The 6,527-nt window shown below is 26.9% G+C and overlaps 1 pseudogene; it reads left to right on the top strand.

Moving 5' to 3' along the window:
* Positions 1–1,903: 1,903 nt before the first annotated feature.
* On the top strand, positions 1,904–6,114 carry LOC107016578 (annotated as a pseudogene).
* Positions 6,115–6,527: the final 413 nt, after the last annotated feature.

The raw sequence follows: 6,527 nt of genomic DNA, 5'->3' as shown, positions 1-6,527 counted from the left end.
ATCCAGACTAATACAAATGGTTGAACAAGCAGATGAGTAATAATTAAAGATATTTATGCCTAAAAGTTTATGCCTGCTCTTTGAGAAATTGTATTCTCTTTATCAAATAATTACATATCAAAAAGATCGCCAATATTGTGAGCATCTTGTAAGAGTTATACAAAAATACGATCAGCATATGCCATCCTTACAATGTCTAGTAAATCAGTATCAATTTCACGATGTACATATGCATAAACATAAAAAAATAAAAAAAGATAAATAATTATATGTGCTAAAGATACTTGGTGATTGTGAACATTACAATAATATATTCGTTGAATTGTTTGATATAATAGTATTAAAAATATAACAAAAGAATAACACCAAAATGGTAGAAATAGTGAACATTTTTCGTACTAAATATATTTCTGTAAAATCAATTAAAAGTTAATTAAACTTTAATATCAAATTAACAACTCAAAAAGGAAACTAGGTATGAAAAAGTATAACGACCTAACAAGAACAACATAAAAATTTCTACATTGACATAACTTGCAAATATATTTAATAGTATAGAATATGACGTAAATTTGATTACAGAAATATGATGATGTTGATGATATATGATAAGTATGTTATATGATCACTTAGTATAGTAATAAGTGACTTAATTAAGATTTGCTATTTAGTTTGTTTTTTTTTTCATTTTGCAGCACGAAAGCATACCAAAATCTAATACATCTTTTGAGAGTTTGTTGAGCCAAAATATAAGTGGATCTTCCACTGCATATCATCCTCCTTTTCTTCAAAATAATAATAATAATAATAATAATAATAATAATAATAATAATAATAATAACAACAATAATGCTAGAGCTCATTCAATAAGTGATAATATATCCTCATTAATGTCTCCATCGCCACAAGAAAATTATGAATTTCATCATAATAACAGGGAGAAATCAATTATTTTGGGGTTACTTATTGCAGCATTAAATGAAATGGCAGAACTTTTAAAATTCGATATTCCAATTTCTATTAAATCATCAATTAGTAATGAATTTTTATTGAATTGGGAGAATTATGAGGAAATATTTTCAAATCCAAATCAGCCTGGCGAATCACCGACAACTCGATTTGAATCATCAAAGGTTTATGGAGTGGTGCCAATGAATGTAATTGAGTTGATCCAAAATTTTCTTGATTCGGTAAGTGTCGTTGATACTTTCACGTTATACCTTATGACTGGTATATATTATCTACTTTTGCTTAAATTGATATATATATTCTTAGAATGTGCCAATGGTATAATGAAAGGGTTAATTACTTCATTTTATATTTTAGCTCTCCCATGTGTTGAAAAGAGAAAAATTGTAATTGCAAACAACTTTTTGGATATAGTTTTTAAAAGTAACTAATGTTTTTAGAATTTGGTAAAAACTAGTCGCTTTTCATGCGAAAACACACCATACAAATTTCAAACTTGAGAAACTAGTTAAAGATTGAACATGTTTTCATGATTTTTCGAAAATCTAATTTTTTAACTTAATGATATTCTAAAGTTAGCCATTTTCAATGACTTTCGAATTCTATGGTCGTTTTGATTGATTTTAAATTTATGTCTTTTAAATAGACTATTTTAATTTGATTTTATCTCACAAAATACTGACTATCATAAGTTCAAATAGAGTTAAAACTATTTACAATAAGTAGTTTTTATAGCGATTTTAGGATTAACTAAAAGAAAATTAAGTTAATTACACGAGTCTCAAGCTGCAATTTAGATGAATTCTTTGTTTACTTAGCTATATATGATCCTAGTTAGTTAAATTGCTTTTGAAGTATTATTGTCTTTCTTGTTTAATCATAAATCATATTCTTAAAAATATTTAATTTGTTATATGCAGATCAAATGGATGAACATGTTTCCTACCATTGTCACCAAAGCTAGGACTGTTGAAATACTTGATTCGGGAGATTTAGGAGGCTCTATGCAATTGGTAAATTCATATTACATCATTTTTTATTTGTTTCTTTTATATTAAAAAATATATTCAAAAATCTTCCTTTAATATGAACATTTTTCTTGGTTCTTGAAAACAGATGTATGAAAAGTTACATATTCTATCTCCTCTAGTTGAAGCTAGAGATTATTACTTTATACGTTATTTTAGAAAACTTGATGAAAAACCATGGATTATGGTGGATGTTTCATATGATCTAATCAAAGAGATCCAAAGTGGTGAAACTTCTCATGCTTGGAAATTTCCTTCTGGTTGTGCAATCCAAGATTTGGAACATGGAGAAAGTAGGGTACGTAATTTTCCTATCTATATATATGTATATATATCAAAAAGTTCTATTGTACACAATTCTACACAATAATTTTTGGGAGAGATTGTTTCACAAATCAAATTAATGATATATATATATATATAGGTGTGTGTGTGTGTGTGTGTGTGTGTGTACATATAACTTATTTTTGAGCATATCATCTAGGAAAAAATTAACATGTACCGATACTTATCTCATAATGTTTATTTTTATTAATATAATATAAGAACCAAATCTGTATTTGTTCTTGATTTATCCAATTTTGGATCGTCATGTTATGTTGATTACACTCCAAATAATGTCGATAACACTCCAAATAATGGAATGTACGTTCGGGGCTATTTAAAGTGTCCCCATTATTCATTTAGAAATGTTTTTTACTATATGTATACTCTTGTACAATCCTACCAATAGCCTTATATGTTATAATTTGGAATTATGTTAGATTGAATAACGATTATTAAAAATATACGTTAATAAAGTCATTAGACCTATCAGTATTACTCTTAATTTACCGATGTTAGAACATTGATCCACATTATGTTCGATGTTGAACATTGACCCATATTAAGTTGTTCATGTCAAGATGTTCAAATTTTTTAAAAAAATGGATGAATAGCTTTCACTATGTGTTGTCTTAAAAAAAATCATCACCTTATATCTCATTTCTAAAAAATTATTATTTCCAACATACTTTCATGTCGTTAATATTACTAATGATCTAGCTAAATATTTATTTGATTTCTTGAATAATTTTTTCTTATGTAGGTTACTTGGATTGAACATGTTCAAGTAGATGAAAAAATTCCAGTCCATAATATGTTTTTGCCTTTATTGATTGACCGTCAAACATATGGAGCTAAAAGATGGATTGTTACACTTCAAAGAATGTGCGAAAGATATAATGTTGAAGTGGGTCCAACAAGTCTTTCTAGGCATGATCCAAAACAAGGTTCTATTTTATGTACCCTTCTTTATATGTTTACGGCTTTATATTTTTTAATTTATATTACAACGTAAGGATTTTTGTAAAATAAATTTATGACTTCAAGGCCAATTTGATAAAGAAAAAAATGTGGGTATACAACTATTAGAAAATTGGAAAAAAATCTAGATAAACAGAAAAGAGCTGGGGAGGTAGAAAAATTCCTCTAACAAAAAACAATGACCAGCCTTGGCAATGCACATTCTACATTATCTCAAGCCATCAAAAAAATTAACTTTAACATGCTAAGTCACATGTTTCACGTAACTTAGAAATAGTAAAAGTACCCTTAAAACTAGGAAATAAGAAACTAATCTATTTGAGTAAAAGATTTAACAATAAATTAATCTCCTTTTCTTTGCCTAAATGTACCTGACATTACTTCTGAATTTCTCTTTTATATTTTGATGTGTGTTTTGGCTCACAAATTTATTTTATTTTTCTTAAAATATAAGTAATTTATCGATTTGATTAAAGAAAATGATATTTCTTTAAAGTGGCTAAAATATGATTACTTTTTTTGTAATTTGGGGGAAGTCATTTCTCTTCATAATCATATAAACTTTAGCATTATATCAACACTTTAATGACACTTATCATTATTACCACCATTAAAATTCGATGATTTCATCAAAACACCATCTACTTTGATAAATTTATTATGAGTAAGATCAATCTGAAATAATCTTTTATAAATACTTTTTCAAGTAGTTAATTATTCTCTAAAAATGACTTTGGTGACTCCATTTACAGTCTAAAATGATAAGTTATATATATTTGTTAATTTTGTTATTTTTTTTTATTTGCAGTGCTCAATGATCCAGAAATCCTCGAAAATGTAATGCAAATATCTCTAAGGATGGTGAAGACGTTTTGTGAAATCCTAAGCATGACTGAAAAAAATTAGATTTTCCAATTTCGTCAAAATTTAAAAGTGAAGATAGAGTTTCTATAAGAAAAAATGAAGACATTACACAACAAAAAGGCTTCATTATCACTGCTGCTACTTCCCTCTGGCTTCCTCTTTCATGCCGAAATGTTTTTAATTTCCTCAAAGATAATAACTCAAGGTGTCAGGTATGTTTTATAATCTTGATAGTAGAGTGATTTGTTCAAATATTTTTTTTGATGTTCACGCTGAAATGTCGTTAGAAATATCATATAATATAACAACCTTAATATACATGTAGGTTCTAAAGAAAACATAGATCTTATACAGAAATGTTGTTATATAGTCGTCGTCTTCTACGTAAAACATAGATATTATACAGAAATGTTGTTATATAGTCGTCTTCTTCTACGTATCCTTTTATTGTACATTAAATTTTTAATACAATGCTCCAAACGTCTGTAAAATTTTTTAGAGTTATTAATCCTAGTAAAATTTGTTTTTTAACCAATCGACGCAAAACTTAGTAAACTTGTAGATCCACTATAGATTTTCATATTAAACCAGCAAAAGCAACAATAAGTATGAAAATCAGAACTCATAATTTCAAATGTATAATGTGTTATTTATTAAGAATCTTCCTAACCATTAAGTCAAAGTCCTGATTTTAACTATTCTACTTATTTTTGCGCTCTCATGTTGTTGTCTACGTGTTTATCTCTTGACATTAATTTCACATAACTTTTTTTATTTTTATTTTTACTATGTGATCCTACAATGCTCATCTCATAAGCTAATATTTTTACTATAAAATTATTGTTTCGTTTATTATTTAATTCAAATTTGACTTTTTTTTATTATTAGTGGGATGTTTTGGCTGGTGAAAATACTGTCACTGAATTAGCAAGAATAGGAACAGGATGTGTTCCAGGAAACAATATTACAATCATTCAGGTATTTCTCATCTTTAATTGTTTATAATTTGTTTTTATTTTCTTAATCTATAAAGAAAATGGTATTTCACTATTTCTTGGCAAAAAAATGGATATTCATATTCCTTTGGCATGTAATAACACCACAATGTATAACTTGCAATTTTTTTTCACTTTACTATTTAATATTTGAATATTACATGAAAGGCAATTCCTAGATTAATTATTCCACTTTCTTTTCTTTCAATATTTTTGTCAAACTAATTATTATTAGTATATTCCACTATATAAAAGGAAGAATTAACTATAAAATTTGTTATTCATTGGTTTCCAAAAGGATGTAGAAAATAACATTTCTTTATAATACAATGTTAGATGAGATTAATGAAAGAAAATTTTGTTGTAAAGGGAAAAAATATGCATATGTAATTTTTTACTGCTTACAGTATTTTTTTTAATAATAATTGTAATGTAAATGCAGCCGTATGTTCCAGAAGAGAAAAACATGTTTATTCTTCAAGAGTCCGCCATTGATGAATTGGGAACATTTTTAATCTATGCACCCATTGATTTGTCAACAGTCAATTCAATTTTTAATGGAGGTGATGTCAACAAAGTTTCCATTTTGCCTTCAGGATTCATCATATGTCCCGATGGTCGCCACAATTTGGACACCTACATTACTAAAAATGCACAAATTGGTTCAATTTTGACAATGGCTTTTCAAATATTGATTTGTCATGCCGACAACAATTCAATCTCCTTGAAGCAACAAAAGAGTGCAGTGACTTCTGTTCATAACCTTTTGAGCTCTACAATTTTAAAAATTAATGCAACATTAGGTTGCTCTGACTAAAAATTATAATGTTTTAGTTGCTTAATATCTTTTTTGGGTATCTTAAATCTTAGATAAATTAAAATGTTTGAAGAATGACATGTTCTTTTTTTAGTGACAATTGTAATATTCTCAAGACGATGAGATATGTTATTGTTGTTGTCTCATATATTGAAAGACTAAATTTGATAGTCTCATTATTTGATTATTTAAATTTTAGCTTATTTGAAAAACAAAATCAAACTCTTCTTTCATAAAAATATATTATTTTAAGCAAACAATCTATCGAAAAGGTAGAAACTTTTATTTGGCTACTAAATTTGAAAATTACTTTTTCTACTCATTCTATTTGTTATTTGACATGCAAGACTTTCATCCCAATTTTCTCTAGTCAATTTTAGTGGACTAGTGTATGTAGTATTCATGCGTTGATGAAATTATTCGTACAAATTTGATAACCTAATCTATTTGCATCATGATTTTGATGATATATTTTGTGTTTTTTTTCAAAATATTTAACTTGTAGCTTGTATTGACATACCTCAACCTCCTCTTTCTCCTCCCTTCCTC

Source organism: Solanum pennellii, chromosome 4 (genome assembly GCF_001406875.1).
Source record: "Solanum pennellii chromosome 4, SPENNV200".
Classification (NCBI taxonomy): Eukaryota; Viridiplantae; Streptophyta; class Magnoliopsida; order Solanales; family Solanaceae; genus Solanum; species Solanum pennellii.
The sequence above is the reverse complement of the archived record's forward strand: the minus strand, read 5'-3'. Positions and strand labels throughout refer to the sequence as shown.